The sequence below is a fragment of the Anas acuta genome, chromosome 7, assembly GCF_963932015.1.
Source record: "Anas acuta chromosome 7, bAnaAcu1.1, whole genome shotgun sequence".
Taxonomy (NCBI): domain Eukaryota; kingdom Metazoa; phylum Chordata; class Aves; order Anseriformes; family Anatidae; genus Anas; species Anas acuta.
The window spans coordinates 37,262,769-37,283,244 of NC_088985.1; the positions used below are offsets into that span (position 1 = coordinate 37,262,769).

A 20,476-nucleotide genomic window follows, 5' to 3' on the forward strand; every position below is an offset into this window, starting at 1 on the left:
TGGAGTTCCTGAGTCTGGACAATGCTTGTATACGCTCAATTTTTGATGAACATCATGGTCCCAGCCCTGTGTCTGAAAAGCTTTTTTGAGTGTTGAACTGGTTAACTTGTTAATGAATGGGCTTGGTACAAACCTAATAATTTAAGACATCTTATCTTAGCAAGTGTACCATCCTTGAATATTGAACACTTAGTATGTTAATAGCATTGGGGAGACCTATCAGAAACAATTAGGAGGAGAAAGCTGAAAGCTTGAATGGGAGGAACTGGAGAGGGTTTCTGGGTGGGACAAAAGCCCCTGAGAGTTTGAGCTGGCTCTGCAGAGTCTCGTGTGGGAGCCAACAGAAACCACAACTCTTCCTGTGTGGAGGGATGTCTTAATCCCATGATTCTTATTTTTTCTCCCATACAGAAGTTGGTGTGATTTACTAGCAGAGCCAACAAAATTGCTACGCATGAGCTCTGCAGAGACTGAAAGGGAGAGAGGAGCCCTGGAAAGGTCATCCACCAAAGTGGTTGGCGACATCAAAAAATTGAAAATTAGTGTGTAGCTGCAGCTAATGGACCTTAATACATCTTGAATTGTCCTACTGGGAGCAGGAAACACTTCCAGAGGATGGATGAGGTATTAATATTTGCACTAGCCTTTAATTCTTACCGTTGCAATCTCAAGAAAATGTCTGTGGTTAAAAGTTTTCCCCTCACTGGCAGAGCTGGCAGAGGAAAGCCAGCACTGAAGTTAGCAATAGATAAAGTACTCAGACAATGTTTTCTTAACTATTATTATTATTATTATTATTATTATTATTATTATTATTATTATTATTATTATTATTATTTTAACATTGGCTATATGGAAACCTTTTCCTTTGAAGTATCACACAGATGGAGATAAATTCTATAAACGTTTTGCCAAAACTCAGAGCCAACAGATGGAAATTTGGACAGAAGGGTTTAAACCCACTCACTTTATAACTGGGCTAGAGAAAATAAACTTAAGATAAAGTCTGTGCTAGGACCGTGCCCTTTAACAAACTCTGCAGCCCTTCCACACCTCAGGGCTGATCATGCACGGCTGCATGGGGAATGAACTATCTGATGAATGACTGCAGCCAGTGTGCTAGACAAAGCTGTTTTTGATGCACGTATGGGTGAATTCAGAAGAAGTGTGTCCTTAGCTTACAGAAGAGAGTCTTGAAAACAAAAAGATATTCCAAAGTTTTTCATCACTACCCTGGCACAACCTTCTTCAGTTGCCATGTATGCTTATATTTTTTCTGCCAGCAGGAGTCCAGGACCTCACCCAACATTATTTATTTATTTATTTCTACTTCTAAAAGGTCTTTAGGATTCCTTGCTACAAAACTTCAATCCAAAGCCAAGAAATGAATGTTAAGTTCACAAATGTGAGCTACGGAGAACAACAACCAGCCAGGAGCTTGCACCAAGCCAACCAATGATGCCAGGAACAACCACGAGCAGCTCCCGAGCTTGCTGAAATCCTGGGGGCAGAGCAGGGAAGTTTCAGCTGCTGCTGCAATCAGAGGTTATCAATGCTGGGTGCCAGAGTTAAAAGTGGTCATGCAGGTAGGCTCAAGATAGAAAAACACAGAAGAGATACTCTTTTTATAGTCTTTTTTCCTACTGCAATGGAAAAAAAAAACAGCACAAATTGATATTCTGATTAAACTGGAGGACACCTGCCTCTGGTAATGATGGAATTAAGCAAATTATCCTTTTATTGCACCATTCTCAAGTCTTTATATAATTCACCTCACGTCTTTCTTGTCATTGCAGCATCTAAAAACCTTTCCTTCAAACAGCGTCACTGATTTCTCTTGGAGGTTTGTTCCTTTCCTTCTTTATAGAGGGAAATGAATAAGTAGTAAGTGGTTTGGTTTTATTTTCTCTTCAGTTTTTAAATAAGGCCTAATAATTGAGTATTTTTAAGGGAAAGATAGTTAAAAGACTGTATAAATTGTATACAGAGTGAAGATCCAGTCTGGTTGTTGTGATGGAGGTTGGGTGAAGTTCTTTACATTTAGTGCATCGTCTCCAGATAAGGAGAACTTGGAAGGATTGCTATTGCTGAGCACCAGGCATAGTTTTTTTTTTCTGGTTAACAACCTCTTACAGACCATAGATTGCTTCTGTGTGCCTGAAAACTGTGCCTGAAATCTGGTATAGGCTGTCTTTATTTCTGTGTCGTCGTACAGGTCTTCCCAGCTCCAGCTGAAATGGCTGTCATGTCATTAGATGGTGCCAGTCTCTTCACCAGCCTGGTTTGCTTGTCCACGTTTGTGTTCTGGCTGAGCTGCTTGCAGAGCTCCTTGATGAATAGCAGGCTTTCAGCACACAGAAATAGCCAGCCATTATGCTCCCTTTAAATGGCTTTCAGAGAAATATAAAGGGAGGAGATAAATGATTTAACAATAAAATATTTGCTCATTTTTAAAGTTACCCGAGGTTCCAGGGAACTTCAGTGTTGTGGAAAGCATGCCCAAGGAAAGCTCGCTTCACAGACACCATTGCTTTTGGAAGCTAAGCAATGTTAGCAATGCAGCAGCACATTTTCCTGTCTAAATAATACAGTATTGTGATTTTGCTACATATGAATGTCTTTTTGGGTATGCTTTGGGTATCTTTTTGGGAGGGGCAATATGTTCCCGCTGAATTATTTTTTTCCAACTGCTTTTTACATATCACACGTAAGAATTCCTGCTTCAGGTGATGTGCACACCTGGGACTGTTTGAAATGCCTCGGAAGCAAACAATGGGAAACACAGGAAATAATCGCTTTCTTTTGATACCTCCTCTTCTTCATGCCGCCATCTCCCCCCAAAAAAGCAGGAAAGGCTTGGTGAGAATAACATAGACTGTGCTGATGGAGCCTGGAGGAGCAGCAGAGAATGCAGAGAGGAGACTTCTGAGTGCTTTTGCTGTTTTCCGTAGGGATGCCCTCAGGTATGTGGCTGAGCCTCAGCAGTCCCCTGCTGCCAGCAGCTCCCTGTGATCCCGTTGCCAAGTTTTACTTCTCCTCTCTGCATTAATTTCTACATTCATTACCGCATTAATTAGCGCATTGATTGCTGCACAGTGGTGTCGGTCCGTGTGATGAACCTGAGAGTTCCAGGTTTGGTGCTGAGTAACTCGTGCACGGGTGTGTGTGTGGGGATGCCTGGTCCATCAGGATGGTTGCACGTGGGTGTGTGTGCGTGCATGTGTAGATGTGTGCATATATGTACATATCTTGTCTACACGATGGAATTTCTGTAAATTTTTAGCAGCTTGAAAGAAACCCAAGAAATAACGAATGACCCAGGTTACAAAGTCAGAATAATAAGGCTTAAAACATGTCATCACTGGGTCTTCACTCAGCTTTCCGGTGATTTCTGTGCAGGTAAAGCCTGGCTGGTGCCCTGGCTTGCTGGGAAGGAGGGAACAGAGGCAGAACCATCCCAAGCCATGGCTGGCAGCAGTGCTCACCCCATGGGTGCACTGGGAGTGCCCCATTCAGCAGGGCTCTGCTGCACGAGGCAGCTCCAGCAGCACGAGCAGCTGTGCTGAGCCTCCCTGGTGGTGCTTACAAGGGTGGCTGGTGCTTAACCAGGGGGTGAAATAGGGGCTGACACAGCAAGCACTGCTGCTCTACGAGGGCAGCAGCTGTGCTTTGAAAAATGCCCGGAGGTAAGTGAAAGGATTTCTCGTGGGCCTTGTGCCATTTGTATGATGCTAGTGAATAAAACACCAAAATGACGATAAAGATTTTCTTCCCTTAGGTGATGGTTTACATCAGTTGCTCTAATAGCCAAGCATTAATTTTATATATTACTTTTACTAAACTCATTTTCTCTTAAGTGATATTTTCAGCGCATCCCTTTAATACCTAGTATGCTCTGATTATGTCATTTTTTGTTTGTTGTTTTTTTTTTTTATGCTTTTTTTTTTCTTTTTCTATCACAGAAATGGTCTTTATTTTCTCTAAATGGCGGGATGATTTTCCTGCCTGTGAAGATTGAGGACCAGAAGTGCTGTGTACTGAAGTCTCGTACTTATCCGCGGGCCAGACATCGTAGCAGTCTGTCGCATCGCTCTGCTGAGCCTGGACTCGGAGGTAATTCACTGAATATTATGGCCAAGTCCTGGGGTCTGCTGAGCAGAGGTTAAGTTTGCTACGTGGTGATGAACTGTGCGCTGCAGCTGCCTAGCAGACTAATTGCTCTGTCTGCTGGAGCTGGGGAAAGCCAAGCTTGGTCTGCTTGGTACTCATCAGCATACTTAAAGTATAGTCTCCAAACCATTTTTTGTCACAAAACCCTTCTAAAGCACTCTGTTAAGCCGACTTTGCTCCCTGCTGTAAGAACCGTGCACCCCAGCCAGCGAGGTGCCTCTGAGCCCCTGCAGTCCTCTCCCAGACCTCCTGCCTGGGGATCGAGCAGTGGGACAAGAGGAGAACCCAAAAATGCAACAGAGAGGGTACAACTGTACATCCTGAGTCTCTGTTAGCATCATTAGCCAGGGAGAGTCTCCTGCTAGGATAAATGGCTCTGTCATATGAGTTATTTAATGTAACACATATGTACATATATATTTGACATCAACTGCAACAGTGGAGGTGTGGGCAGAGCAGTGCTGTGCTGTTGCAGAAGGAGTCGGGCTTTTCAGACAACCTTGTCTCCTGAAAAAGTGTGGAAAAACATTTCTGGAGCAAACTGCTTTTTGTCTTGAGAACATTTCACTATATCAAGTGCTTCACCGCTGCAAGGTTCAGTGACTGTCACAGATATTTACAGCCTGCGAACGGGGAAACCATCACAGAGGTAAGGTGGGAAAAAGCACAGATACATAAATTTAGCCAACACGCATCTGACCGACTACAGGTGCAGCTGCGGAGCACACTCCTTGGAAATAAAAAAAATATATATATATAAAAAAAAAAAAAGAAAGAAATACAGGTAGCATTAATCTCTCATGATGAATGTGGTGACATCACCTTTCTAACACAATTACTTTTTATTTCTCTTTAAGAGACTTTGGCTTGGCTGCCGATAGGAAAAATGAGATTTTTATGAAGAAGACTGTGAAGAATACTGTGATTAATCTTGAGGCAAATCTCAGACTTTTCTGAAGTTTCTATTAAGCAGGATGCTAATTTTATCATTTCCACTCTTTTCCACATTTTCCTTTAGGATATATTCAGAAATTCTGAGTGTTAAACCAATCCTTTGATTTTTCCAGCTAAAGGGAGCAACCTGAACAGCCCGTGATGGATTGACTTCTATTAGATTCTTCAGGCATCACCATCAGTGTGAACTCCATTTAAGTAACACCGTCAGAGACTTAATTTATTATATAATTGATAAGAAATATCACCTAGGAAGCCTAGACAATGAAAGCGACTTCTACAGGAAATATTTTGCTAAGAGACAGCGACATGGGAATGCACCGGAGGCAGAAAATTGAGTTATGAAATAAATAGGTAAAAAATAATTCTTCGCATATAACAAACTCCTATTTATTTATTGCTGTATGGAATTTGGGAGGGCCTGGCATTGCTTATTTGTAGGAGAAAATAAAACAGGAGAAGGGGAGTTAAGCAGAAGGGGCTGGAGATGGAGATTAAAAAGGGAGGTGGAAGTCAAAAAGGGGAGAGAAAATTGCCAGGAGGAGCGGGGGAAATGAAGAGGTGAAGAAACAGGTGGGAAGGCAGAGAGTGTCTGGGAAAAAGGGGGAGGAGTGAGAAGGAGGCAAGGGTAATCCTGAGCTCTGGGGGTATCCTGCTGCAGGAGAAGCTGGGAAATAGCTCCTGCTGGGCTCTTAGAGGTGAATCGCCTGCCTGGGAGCAGACCAAGAGCTGTCAGGGATGCCTTGGTGCCACCACAAACTGCTTCTGTTGCAGTCGAGGGTCGTTTGCATTTCTCTCCTATGCATATTTTTAAGAGTTTGTGATCACCTAATAAATCCTGCTGTCTGACAGCACTTCTGCTGAGTGTGCACGATGGTTCCTCGCTTCTGTCCATGCTTTGTAAAGGGAACCAATGTGGTGCTAGACAAATTTCTGTCTCATGAGTGCTGCATCCAGGGAGGGCATTGGCTTGCCAGCTGCCTCTTTGGAATTTATCCTTTGCCATAATGCCTCGGTATCGACACCTGGATAACAGGAATTAAGGCAAAACCCTGAAATGGGGAAAAGGGGGGAAAAAGTCATCAAACCCTTGACAAGTTGCCAGGGCAAGGTCAGGAAGATGATCGTCTAAGCTAGGAAAGAGCCAGCACCTATGGGGAAGGACGCTGAAGGGTGAGAAGTGGGTATAGAGTGGGGTGCTGAAACATCTCATGATTAACTTGTTAACTATAAAGGAAATAACATTTCAAGTTTCCTCCATGTTTTTCTACCCCCTATTTATTTTTCATGCTTCTTTAAAACAAAGACCTTTCCCTAGTTTCAAAAAGTAGCTTTTTCTCTCCACATATCTTTGCTCTGCTCTGTATCTAAGGCTATAAAACATGGCAGATAGCAATGTTTCTAATTAAGTTTTTGAAGCCCTATGCCAAACCCCTGTCTCAGGGCTGAGAGGATACAAATCACTTGATGATTACTTCCAACAATGGTCAACCAATGGGTTTGAAAAATACAGATCAAAAGGTTGATTCTCAAATATTTATTATAATAAGCTGAACAAGCAGCAGGCTGTAATTCATATGGCAGAATGAAATCCTTGCTAAATCATCACATCATAAAGAAAATTGCTTTTTTAATTTAATATTTCTCTTTCAGCTGTTTCTATAGAGACATGCTAATTTAGGAGCTTAATTTATTATCTGGAAGAATATTAAGCTAGATACAAGTTTTCCCCAAATCACTTTCAAGTGAAACCAAAGGCTCACGTAAGCGAGGCATGTGAGCAAAAGTGCAAATTGCCTCCATCATTATTATATAATGGGAAATCATGTAATGGCTCATCATTCCTCTGGCAGCAAAGGAGTGGATAATGATGCTCTTTGCTACTAGCTTGGTCACTGGCATACTGTAAACTCAGCAGTGGTACAGCAGCAGCCCTTTTCCTGAGAGCTGGAGCACGGCAGTGGCAGAAAACCATGTCTTGTCTGGGGAGGCGTTGGTTCTCTCTAAGAGCTGACCCAGCACAGGCTGAAAAACAACAACAAAACCAAGCTGCTTTGCTTCAAATCTGTCGCTGTAGCCTCGTTAGCTTTTCAACACCCGGAGAAAGCCCTTGGTATGTGTTTTCTTTATAACCCATCCAGCATGATGGGCTCAGGTCCACAAAGAGTATTGCAAGGGGAAATCTACCCTGACCCTCTTCATCTCGTGTCTGTGCTCCCCAGCTGTGGGGCAGCTCTTGGGGTGAAGGCCAGGTGCTCTCACCGGTGTTCCCCAGGTGAACATCAAATGCTGCCTATTTCATAAAGTGTGTGAATGAAGGGATGATGGTTCAGTTCAAAAAAGGCACATCTCTAGCTTAAGAAACTACCAGTTTCTCAAGAAACTACAGTTGCTGTCTTTGTTGAATCACAGAGATAAATAATTGCTTTGTGTACTCCAAGTGTGGTTGGTGCAGCGCATAAACTATGTAACAGACTCCACAGGAATAAAAAAAAAAAAGAGGGGAAAAAAGAGGATGCTTTGCTGGTCTAGCACAGTAAGTAAACCGTGAAAGATTACCAATACTAACAAAAAAAATAATCCATAGCTTGCATCTACTATGTGTTGTTTATGATTTAATAATGTTGATCATAAAAAAGACTTCTGGTTCCTTTATGGTACTGGAAGTTTTCTTGCCTGCTAAGGGAAAGACAGTAGGTCAGGAGATGCAGTGGAGGTACCAGTGTGTTTGGGAAGTTACCCGTGCACCTCACCACCTGTGGCTGTACCTGTCCCTTCCGTGCCCCATTTGCTGCATTCTCCATGATGTGAGGGAACAGAGCAGCCTCCTGCCCTTCCTGCAACCCGCTGCACTTTGCACACTTTGCTGCTGTGGAGCAGTTTCGTGTTGCACGGCACACAGCAGTGATGTCCCACCGCTGCCTGGCTCTGGCAGTAGATGCCTCGTGCCCTTGCTCACTCTGCCCCAGGAGCCCAGCCCCACGAGAAGGCTGGCCTTGCACTGAGCAACAAAATGCCTTTAAAGCTTTTTAAAATTTCCTATTCTTTTTTCTTTATAATGCAGCCAAGTACCCTGATTGTTATATAGAAAACACTGTTCTTCTGCTAATTAGAGGCATTTCCACAGCACTAAGGTTTAAAGATGAACCTTGAGATCATTATCTCATTATTTTACCTCAACCAGTTGTTCCTTGCTGCTCACAATTGATTTCCCTTTATAATAAAACATTTTGTTTAATTTCCCAGAGATTGATTCACAGCTCACTGAAAGCTAGAGAAATTTTTCCACCGAGCTCCATGCTCCTTGGGCAGGTGATCTCAGGGCACCAGCGGTCCTTTGTAGAACAAATTAGAAGCTTTAACAGGACAAAGATTTTGCTCCCAAGACGAATGGGTACGGGCCAGGAGCAGCTTGTAAAATCATTTTCCCACATGCAATTTTGAAACTTATTTTATGGATTTTGTCATAAAAGGCAAAGTAAGAGGGAAGAGAAAGGAGTCACAGGTACAGCTGGCTGGGAAGTATTCCAGGGAGGAAAATTTCCCTCCAAATTGTACTTTAATTTGACCAAGGTTTAAGAATTGAAGTTTCTAATTCCAAGCTGGGAAAGGAGTATTTTGAGCTTGTAGAGAGAGCCTTATGGGGATTTGTCATTTTTCTGTGGGTAAGTGAATTTGTAGGACCTGGTTTCATTATATGCAGTGTGATACAACAACAAGGAGCACCACAAGTGGTTTCAGGCTCCCAAACTTTCCTTGTATGTTCTTCCTGAAGATCCAGTACTGGTAAATGTTTTGATTTCCTACAAATTGACTTTTCCAGCAGGTCCCTGTGCTGACCAAGCTCTGGTCAGCGTGGTGGTGCAGGCAGGGGAGCGCTGAAGATGCGGTGGCAATGGGCTGTGGGCAGTGCTTGGCCCCTGCACGCTGCGTGCCCCGAGGTGAGGCACAAGCACAGCAGCAGCAGGGGCTGATTTCTTGCCATATCCCATCTTTTCTGGGAAGGAATGAAGGTTTTACTTTTTTTCTCGAGGGTTTTTATGTTCCCAGCCTGTGAGCCTGTAGGGTACCCCTTTTTTCCTGCCCTGCAGTGATGCTGCCCTCTGTGCGCATTTGCCCGCTAGCTAGCTGGGCTTCTTTTTTTATGTACTTATTTATTTTTTACTGCTGCAGCTTATCTGGTGTAGTGCTCAGAACAATTTTTATATGCAGGCATTACGTTGGTATTTGTCAAACTGTTAGTATTAGTTTCACCAGCCTACAAGTACAGCTGTCCAGAATAGTGGCCTAAAACCCAAATAGGACAGGGGCCCTTTATATAAGGAAAGCATTTTGCAAACACTACAATAAAAGATTGTGTGAGTCCAGTAAGTGGCTTTCAGCAGGGAGAAAGCAGTATTGGCAGTCTGTTTCTTAAAGCTCAGCTCGAGGCAGTAAATTTATTGCTAATGGTTTTGCCTTCCTTTTCTGTCGTGGTCATTGGATGCTCTTAATTTAAAGAATTATGTTATTTTCATGCAATAGATCGATAAAAGAGAAGAACTTTCATGGCTGCTTCTGGCTCGGAGAAGGAGCAGTGGCCACGGGCCGGGGATATGCTATTCATTCAAGCCCTGCGGAAAGGGAGTCCTCGTGCCGCTTCTCTAGGGCTCGGGAAGGTGAAATTTTGCAATATTTCTCTGAAAGCTGAGAATTAGTCACTGCTGTTCAAACTGAACCCCATACCTGGGCAGCTGGAGCTGCTCGCCGACGGAGCTGCAGCTGAGGGGCACCGGCAGAGCCCTGGGAGGCTGCAGTAGATGCTCAGAGCCATTCACCTGGCTGTTACTGAGCAGAACCCTTTTAGTCCTTCCACCTCCTTTGAAGAATTTGATGCGATTTGATACTGGCATGTGTAACCACAAAATTAAGGACTTTTCAGTGAATTATGATGAGTGGCTCTCGGTCTATCTGTAAAGAGTGGCTGGACAGTGCACCCCAGCACCACCTCAGGAGTTAGCACAGGAGTCCGCTGGCACTGCAACACATCAGGGTTATTACACACCAGATATTAGCTGTCTGATTCCTGATGAGCAGGTGCCCACCTGCTCAACCCCATGCCTGTTCTCCTTGCTGGTAAACCCAACTGCTCGGTGCTGAGCTGGCGTCTCAGTGAAGCTGCCCCTGCAAGGCAGCTGCTCCAAAAGCAACGGCGTGCAAAGTGAGCGATGTTCCTCGTGCCACTAAATGACCTCCAGGAGCAAGACAAAATATTTTATCTGTATGTCTGTTTTCCTAGAGTGATGTAGGCTGAATGACCTTTCTCCTACTCCGGTCTGTAAACAGTGACAAGCACGAAATGCTTGAAAGGGCCTTTACGGTGCTGGTGATGGGTCTGTGGCATGAGCAGGGTGAATATGAAGGTCAGGTGCGTGCCCTCCTGTCCTGACAGCACAGGAATTTAGGAAGAGCCTTGGGTGCTGCGGTCAAATCCAGGTTCCCACTGCAGATGGCAATTCTGGAATAACATTCCACTTACTGGGTTTCCACTTATGCTGATATTTCATAAGCAGCTGTGCTAAGGTAGGTGTTAAGGTTACTAAACAGACACTTATGAATTAAGCAATGCTATAATCTGTGCTGTGTGTTATAATGGGATCTTTAATTATGCGGTCATGCTGTGACCTCTGCAGAGGTTTGGAGCGTTCAGAAAGATGACTTAATTACAAAGTATTTCTTTTTATTTCCTCTTCCAGCCTGTATAGGTTCTCATTTCACAGCTACCATGACTGCTTGGGTGGGTAATTTGGCTGAGGCACTTTCTCTAGGGACCGTCGGGCTCTTAGTGCAGCACCAAGCGATGCTATTTTTGCAGCTCTTCTCTGGGCGATTTGAAGTGTGAGGGCTTTATGGAGAAGGTAAGGTCAAACTCGTTTCCGTGGCTGCTAATTTTGTTGCTCAGCTTGAGGCTCTTCCAGTTCATATCTGTTTTATCATTTCCTCCAGCCTGGGTGCTGTTGACTACAAGCTCCCAGCAGCTCTGCAGCCCTGCCCATGTCCCACTGGCTGCTCAGAGCAGATGCCACTGTGGGAGCCTGAGCAGGGTATGGAGCACCACGGGGGCTCCAGCAGGATGGGTGAGCACCGTGTGGGAAGCAGTGGTGCTTGGAGCATCAGGCATGCAGCAGTGGGTCAGATCAAAGCTCCAGAAGCCTCCTGGTCGCTGCCACGGAGAGCTTCATCTCCTTGCCTACAGGCATGACCAGCAGCTCTGCAAAACAGCGAGGTTTTTGACAATTTGCATACCTATAGGGTTGTGTTGACTTGTTTGTTTTTGCAGTGCACAATTTCCAATGCACTTCACAAAACCCACGTACTAGTTTTACCAGCCTAGCTTCTGGCCTGATCAGGAGCAAACAAAAAGGAAAATGCAGGGTTTCCCAGAATGTGCGCGCGGCTCTTTCATGAAGATCACAAGGTGATAAAAGCAACTTCAAAGAGAATGGCAGATTTTAGCAATAAGCACTTCTCCCGTGCCTTCAAACCACACACCAGCCCCTTCTTATCAAGAGTGCAGCTCCTGTGTGTGTGCGCGTTTGCTGTAGACCAAATGTACTCGCGGTGCTTCCCAGCGTGGTGCAGCTTAATTGAACAGCTGAGCACAGGAGAGCAATTGATTTTCTGTAGTCGGGAGACACGGGGCAGTGGTTGGAGAAGTAACGCAATCCCCGCCTGAGGAAGGATTACTCAATCTATACCAGACTATGGTTTAAAAACAGCAGCTAACAGCATCAAGTGCAAGTTCAGTACACGGGTTTTTGGAACTGTCATGCATGAAATGTTTTTGATGTCCGTGAGTGTGCCCAGAAAAAAAAGTAGAGAGAAGAAGTTTGTGACGATTTTCCAGAGATAGTTTATGGATTCCGATGAGGTTTTCTTTCTAATAAATAATGCTCTTCAGCACAAGCAGCACGGGTCCATGCACCGATGAAGTCTTTGGATCAAACTGCTCAGAGCACAGGGGGTGAGGCGGTTGTTTGTGAACGGGGTTCCTTGTTCTTGCAAACACAATAAGTCATGGGGGAAGCTTAACAAGTCTCTGGTTTTGTCTGATAAGGAAGTTATTGATGAGTGGAGGAAAGGAAGAAGTGAATGAGCGAGAGAAGGTTAAAAGTGATTCAGAGACACAGGAGGGGAAAAGAATTATGTTTGCGTGAAAAATATCAAGGGAGGCGTGATCAGTCAGGGTGATGGGTCAAATGATGGAAAGCACAGAAATGAAGCTGGGGAAAGAAAGCGAAGGAAGAACCATGTGCCAGGGCTAGGACTTAAAACATTTTGGGAAGCAAGAGGAGGCTTTGTAAAACCCTCAACCTACTGTGCAAAGCATGTGGCCAGAAGGGGGACCTGGGGCAGTGTGGAGGCAGAAGGCAGAGTGGCAGTGGAGGAGCAGTGGCTGTGGTTCCTGGTGGGTCCTTGGTGCCCTGCAGATACTGGTGCCCCGTGGTGCTTCTCCTGAACCCCATCAGGGCTTCAAACCCCTCATAGGGTTTGTTTTCCACACCACTGAGCAGCCTTCCAAAACATGGATTGTTTTGTGACACTGCTATCACCATCTGCAGCATTTCTGTATTTTAGAGTGCATTTTATAAATAAGATATTTGTTCATTCTTTTCTGCTATACTTTTCCTGTATTTATATATCAATTTTCCTGTATTTATATATCGTATTTATATATTTTGTAATTTCTGATCAATTCTGTTTAAATAGTTTTTGGAAGAACGTGGTGCTTGGGCTCATATAGATGACTTTCCAACGCTGGGTCTATGAACTACATAATTTTCTATAGTGACAGACCATTGAAAGCTGATGCATTTTATTAGAATGGACTTATATTAAAAAAAAAAAAAAAAAAAGGAAAAAAAACTTCTGGTAATTTTTTGTATCTCTTTAATTGGTCTTAAAATCACACTTTGATTTTTTCTTTCTGTTGGCATCATAAAAATGATGTTTTGTTTGCAAGTAATTACATATTGACTGCTGAAGTGCACTCACTGCTGAACATTTATAGAGGACGATAGTTTTATTAAATGAAGGGAAGAGAGCGCAACAGGTTGGGTGGATGTTTGGCTGTATGCAGCCAGCTTTTACAAGGAGGGGTAGCTGATCTTGTTTCAGGACTAGAGAAAATGCAACTTTTCATTTACTTTTCTGGACCACTGCCTTTGCAAACAAAATTAAGTGTTGCTTTGCAGGAAGAAGGATTTTTTTTTTTGTCCTGAAGAGGTTCCTTAGTGTTTACAGAGTGACTGTAAATAAGATATTTTTGCAAAATTTTGTTACGTGTTTTTCTTGACTGGTATGAACACAAGCTGTAAATCACCTGGGAGATTTTCCAGTGACTGTGGCCATTCTGGTAATTCTTCGCAAAGCCGTGGGGATGTGATGTGAGGAGCAGCCACGCTGAAGCTGTTCTCCCATGCTGCAGCTGGCTCTGCAGCTCTACCATCCTCTGCTGAAAAGTGCTCTGGTGTATTAATATTCCAACGACTAAAAAATTAAATCCAACCAGGGAGTTAATTACATTGGAGGTTACTTTTAAGATCTGCCAGCGATTCCCTCCCGGGGACCCTCTTGGGGGAGCGGTGGTCCCGAGGGGCTGCTGCTGAGAGCTCCTGCACTGGTGGGGAGGAGAGCGGAGTGAACGCATCTTCACAGGGATGTCTCTGAGAGCAGCTCTGGTGCCAGGTTCTTCAAATATCAGAGCTGCTGGAGATGAAACCCGAACAATGAGTTGTAGCTGTGTTAAGGTTTGGGCTTTGCTGAGCCCTTAAGCACACATTGCTTCTTGCTAATCTAAACCTTGGGTGGTGCAGCAGCACCACAGTAGTGCCGTGCTTCTGGACACGTGGTTTAAAGCAGTACCAGGACAGTTCAGAGGCAGGATCCCACCTGCAGCTCCCCTTGTGTGGCTGCAGCCCCACTTTATCCCCCCTTCACCCTCGCCACTGCCCAGCAAAGCACCGCCGCGCACACCGTGTGCCGGGGCCAGAAGGGCACGGTGCAGACACTGCTTGCAGGGCCTGCGTGGGTGCCACTGGGTCTGGATGAGTTGACACAGCTTCCAAACCAGGTGTGGATTTTAAGAAAAAAATCCACCTTTTGAGTTTCTTTTCAGAGAAGATTGTGAACGGGCCATCAAGTCTTGCTGGATAGAAAAATGAAGACCACGCCGCCTAATTAGACAGCCCAATTAATAAAGCCCTTTGTTTCTTGTATAAGCCTCTGTTAGCCAGTGCAGGGCAGTAATACCAACATTACTGAATGTAAAGACTCACAGGGATTTGTAAGAGATTAAATATTTATATAGGTAATAAGAATACCCAGTTATTCATTAGGCAGGGTAAATGTACTGGAGGGACAAGAAATGCTTTTGCTTCAGAGTACAACATCTCACTGAAGGCTGACATTCGGAAGGATTTCTTTTCTCCCTGGTGAATGTTTGTCCACAGCGGGTTTATCAGCCACAAACAGCAGAGGTGGGAGAGCCACCGGGTGGTGCTGAGCTGAGCAGCCACTGCCGCGGGTCTGCCACTGCCTGAGCATCTCCGGGAGACTCCTTGTTCCCCCCCAGGGGTTGTGGTCAGGAATGTGTTCATTAATTCTTCTGCTCCTATGAAATAAGGAGATTTGGATGTGGCTGGCTCGATCAGAGCTGCATCCAGCTGTGTAGGGGACCTCTGTAAGGGAAAGTATCTGCGGCCAGTCTGAGAGCAAACCTCAGGAACCGCTGGTTGCCCACCTGAAGTGTCCATGCAGTGCCTGAAAATGAATCTCATGTAGGTATGATAGTCCGTGATGTGCTAACTTAAAATATGCTTCAAATATCACAATGTATTTAAATTAACAGGCAAGCCTTTTTGCCTAATTGATTGATGATGAAGTGGCAGGCTGCACTGGGTAAATTAATTATGGAGAAGGAAAGACAGAAGAAAGTGAAATACTGTCACTGCTGTAGTAGTATTAATTGTTCACCATCTGTCTGGAAATGAAAGAGAAATGGAACAAAAAAAAAGACCTCAGAAGGTTGGTTGTGAATATCAGAAACATTCCTTAAAATTCTGAGGTTTCCTGATGTTCATAAAGCAGTTATGTTCATGATGTTGGTGCTAATAAGGAATAAAAAAGAGATTTGAAGCAACTAAACATGGTAAAGCAAAAATTCCCTTAGACTTTAGTAGGTGACAGAAACTTCCCCAGGTGTTATGGAGCTGGCCCAGCTCCTGTTGCTGATGCCAGCCTGGTGAGTGGCTGTGGGGGGGTTTGGGGGCTGTGGGGTCAGTGGGATCTGGGCAGACACATCAGCACCTCCAGCCTCCATCACCTTCCCGGGCTTCAAGCAAACAGGAGCTCTTCCCTTGGAAGGATACTTCCAAAATGTGAGCAAGATTTAAACTGAGAGCTGGCTTCAACACCAATAGAATTCATATGCATGCTTAATTAAAAAAAATATAGATTATTTTTATTTAGTTATTAAATATATAAAATATGTGTATATACTTATATATATGTTTTGTATTTATTATATTTTATATATAGTGTGGGACATAGTTCAGAAGCATCCTAAGATAATTTAGTGTTGGGTCTATTAACTTTTCACTGTTGACCGAACCAAAAAAATATGAGCTTTATTGTCTCTACAACATCGTGATTAGATAGCCTCATTAACAGTGTTTATTCCGTTTCCCCCTAATTGCCTCCATTCCTTTAAATGATATGTCTTTAGAGACTGAGATTTTCTTTAATCTGAGAGCTGAGGGGCAAAGCATTGGCTAATGAAAGTGCATTGCATCTTTTCTTCTCTCATGTTGGCCTTGGAGGGGGCGTGGGAACGTGGGGTATGGATGCAGTTTATGGTAAGAAGTAGATCACAAACTGTCACACAGATTTTTGTCCCTGTGCTATGAGAATATGCTTTTTAAAACCGTGGAGCAGCACAGCATGGTACTTAGCAGCCATGCCTCTGGCTTTCTCCTGCCCCTGAGGGTTAAATTTGCAAAAGGGGCTTGTAATTTGGAAGCCAAGGTAGAAATATGTGCTTGATTTCCAAGCTGCTTACCTCAAACACCAAGGGAGCTAAAGGGAGCTTCAGTAATTCCTGGGAACTGGCAGTAATTCCCAGTCCCATAATTTCATGGCAAAACCCTTGGTGGAGAATAAAACCAGAAGGTGATTTTTCCTGAGGCCTGCAATGAGTTGCAAGGCACCGAATCCTGCTGGTGGGACCCCGGGGCAGCTGTGCTGCCCAGCAGGTGCAGTTACCTGTGGCTCACTGTCATCACTCTGCTGCTTGGCCTTTCCTGCATGCAAAATGCCCACGTGAAGTCCTTCAGCACGTCTTCGTAGTGTAGGATCTAGTTTTCTGCCCCTTGATTTGGGGGCTGCCATGAGATCCTTTGACCTAGGGCATGTTATTCACACAGACTGATGCATACGTGTTGTTATTCCAAAAGAAATGAAAATACTGCTCTGTGGTGTCCAACATCTCTAGAAGAACATCAGAGGAGATTGGGGCCCATCTTGCTATGCCCTATTTTTCCAGTTTCTGCAGTTACAGAGAGGGAAATGATTGAAAAGAAGAGAAAATATGACCCCCCTCTGTGATTCATTAGAGAAATAAATAAATATTCATAACCATCCCTGATGGTTATAGGTTTAATTCCCCTTTGGACAGAGATGATGGAAAAGTGCTTTTGGTTAAAGGCAGGGAGTATAACCAGATGTGCTGATGAAGTCATGGTGGTCCCCGTTCAGTCAAATTGCTGTAAAATTCCTGCGTGTGCAGCGGCCAGCAGACAACTTGTAATTCCATTCAGAGCCAAGGTTCCCTTAAAATCAGAATATCTAAATGTTGCACTGCACTGAAACAGTCTGAGGCTTTTACTAAGTTTGGTTTCTAAACAGTGCTGCTGTGTTCAGCGTAATCCCACGGAGCAGTTTGCTTGGTGTCTGTGTGCACATGCGAGCTCGGTGACCTTTTCTTGCACGTCTGAGCTCAATATCAGTGCAAATAGCACAGTTCAAAAGTGACTGAAGAGCCCGGTCTGCAGTTTCCCTCTGCAGTGGCCGAACAGAAGGTTTTCATTTCATACATCATTTACAACCTGCTGCAGTGATTCCACAAAGGCAGCGCAGATCATCTAGACAAAGCCGAGGGCAGAAGTGAGCATATTATTTTGATGATCTCTATTGTCATCATCATCAGGTCTGCTCGACACCAGGTTTATTGTGCCCTACCTCACCAAGCTGCCCGGAGCACTGGCTGGCCCCTCAGCATTAACCCAGCAGAGTTAATTTCTGAGGGCAGTCCCGTAACTCTGCCTTTTTCCATGGCCAGCACCCACCCTCACCAGCTGCCTGGGGGGCTTCCCAGAGCCACTCGACCCCCTGTGGGTGCCCAGTGAAGTGAATTCTTCCCAGTGTGTCCCCCTTCCATCCCCCTGCTGCAGCTGGGCTGTATCCCCCTCTTTCTCAGTGGGATGCTGTTCCCTGCCATGTCCCCCTTTCCTTATAGGTGTCTGCGAGGTGGTGGTGCCATTAGTGCTTTTGCCAGCTTAATTTTACTGGCTTTGGAGGCAGCAAGAAAGCTAGAACAAGAGAAAATTGCTAGTTCTACTTGGGATGAAACTGTCTTCCCAAACTGCCCGTCCTCCTCCTAAAAGCCTGCCTGAGAAGTGTTTAGCAGCTGTGTTTCTGTGGCGAGCTTCCAGCAAGTGCTGTCCTAAAGCACTAAAAATAGGCTCGGTAATGTTTCCCCGCCGTTAATTTGCATGTTGGAACAGCAGAGCGTGAAGGCTCTCTGTGTTTGGGGGTTGCTTTAGGAGATTTCAGTACTTGTGAAGGTACAATACCTGGCAATCCATCTTAACCTTTCATTTGCAAAATGAGAGTGGATGCTTTACCAGATTTCTCCCTTAGGATTTTCTCTCGACAGTTAGTAGCAAGAGAAGAAGCAGCAGTGTCCGTCCCTTGGCATCTCAGAGCTGATAGAGATTGAAGGGAAAACAACGCCCTCAGTAAGTGTTCAGTGTGAAGCTATCCCAGTTCTGTTCTGTGTAAGGGACAAATTCCTGTCTGTGTGTATATTCATAAAATGTTTGCATTGTTCTAAGCGCTAATTACTTGCTCACTACCCACAGCCCACGCAGAGCTACCAGCAGCCCTTGTGTCCCTCAAAACAACTTCTTTCTGCCTGGCTTCCCGTGCCCCAGCCCATGGCACCGTGATTCCTGGCCATGCCATGGGTTCCCTCGGTGCTGTGAGCGGGGCTCGGGGCCATGGTGCTGTCCTGAACATCGGGTCTGGCTCCGCTCAGCACATCCAGGCACCGGGCACTGCCAAATTATACGGATCTTAATCAGCTGGCCGATTATCAGCATTCCCTTCATCTGCTGTAATTGAACTTTAACTTCAGGCGTTTAAGACTTGATCATTGCTTTCAGAGCTTGCCTGGGAAAGTGGATGGTAATTATAGCTATATGGAATCGTGTAAGAATCGTGATGGGTTTTTATGACACTTTTCCAGTTTCTCCATTTTAATTAAAGAATAACTTTAAAACTAGCTAAGAGGCTATTATTTTTGGATGTTGGTTTAGTGTTTTGACCCTTCTTCATGCAAGCAATAAATTATTTAAAAGAAAAAACATTTACAGGTAAGTGAGGAAATGAAGCAGGTTGAATTGCTGTTCAGAAAGGGAAGAAAAACTAAAAGAATTGGGATCTGATGATAGAGAAATTGTCAGCCTGATTGCTTTCCTTTTGTGCAGCTGAGAATTGCAATAAAACTGGGAATACAGCAAAGATTGATGGTTTTGTGATGTTAACTTCCTTGTAAAAGTGGACGAGTCCTTGAGCAGACTCATTCATGTTTCCATCGGAGGAGAACTTTACTGAAAACAAAACAAAAAAAGTTAACTACAGGAGGGACAGAAATCAGTACAGCTGCAAAGCGTAGCTGGTACTAGAAGCGTGACTTTAACAATATTTTTACGATAGGAGGGAGGGGACACACCACATTAATTAGTAGTGTTTGACTGTGTTATCTTCCCATTTTTCTCTCTTTGCAGTGGTTGTTCCCATTAATCTGAAGCCCAAAAGTTTTCCAGATAGACATAAATAAAAGTGGATAGAAGAGTAAGGGAAGCCACACCCGCAGGTTGGTAAAATAAGATGTAGGGCTTCAGACATCTCGCGACAAGTTTGGGTGGGGTTGGAACCATTTAGAGTGGGAGAACAGAGGAAATAAATCACCAGCTTGCAGTAGCTCGGTGTTCCCAAGGTCCTTCAGCCCTGACAGCACTCAATGGACTGTGTCAGACCCGGGATGGTGCTGATGGCACTGCAGGCTGCGGTATTTATTCATAGGCTAGCAAACCCAGGCTTATTTATTCAGTTCATAGGCCATTAATTCATGATCATTCATTCCAAGAATATAACCAGAATTAGCATCAAAGTGAATTTGCAGCCTGTAGAAGAAAACTTACTCATGGCCATAGTTCAGTGAAAGGTTTCCTGTCAAACAAATAAATTTCCACTGCTAATTAAGTGTTGTGTGCAGAGTTTAAGAACAGACTCACACTAATTCTAATCCTACAATAAAGGTTTAAAAATAATGTTTTCAACCAAATGTTATACTTCTAATTTATACCAAATCATAGCATAGAAAAAAAATGAAGAAATAAACGGTGTGACAACATTTGTTATTTCAAAACTTGGGCAGTTTTGAAATAGACTTTATTCATAACGTGAGCCTGTGAGATCCCCAAGACATGTGAGTAGTAGGCAGTGGATTAGGTGCAAATTTATTGCTTTGTTTTTTGTTTGTTTGTTTGTTTGTTTTCTTTTAATCTACTTACTTTTTAATAGGAAAACAAAACAAAGAAGTCTGTTCAGGTTTGTATCCCCTTTTTGTATCTGAGGGGTCAAGGAACCCCTCAGCATTGGGACAATTTTTCTGATGAATTTATTTCCCTCTATTTGTAAAAGCTAACCTGGAGCTTGGAGGCAGTTCAATGAATAGAAAACTTGCTTTCAAAGCTTTCTTAGAAAAAAGTTGTGGTTTTCATTTTTTATTTTTATTTATTTATTTTTGTGGGTGGGTTCACACAGTGGCTGTTCTAGATATAATTTACTTGTCCTGCTCTCTGCATTGATTTGTTCGGAGGAAAGTTGCAATCATGAAGAACCCACAGTTCCTGCTCTCTAAAAAGAAAATTAATCAAGTAAAATCTTGACTGCTTAAGTAAGTAACAGCTTTTCTGCGTGATATGAGCAGTGATGACTGCTGAATCTTAAAGGTCTGTCTTCCACAGAG

At 43.9% G+C, this 20,476-nt stretch overlaps 1 long non-coding RNA gene across 4 annotated transcripts in view; it reads left to right on the plus strand.

Moving 5' to 3' along the window:
* The first annotated feature begins 414 nt into the window (after positions 1–414).
* The window catches only part of LOC137859831 (uncharacterized), a 39,950-nt gene continuing 19,888 nt past the window's right edge, over positions 415–20,476 (plus strand). Inside the window, exons 1-5 of one of the 4 annotated variants that reach the window (XR_011098584.1) lie at positions 415–624; positions 1,340–1,708; positions 1,797–2,963; positions 3,963–4,113; positions 5,238–5,478. This is a non-coding gene — a long non-coding RNA (uncharacterized lncRNA). Of the gene's footprint in view, positions 625–1,339; positions 2,964–3,962; positions 4,820–5,237; positions 5,695–20,476 lie in introns of those variants that run through there. The other 3 variants (XR_011098583.1, XR_011098581.1, XR_011098582.1) reach the window with 3 other exon arrangements.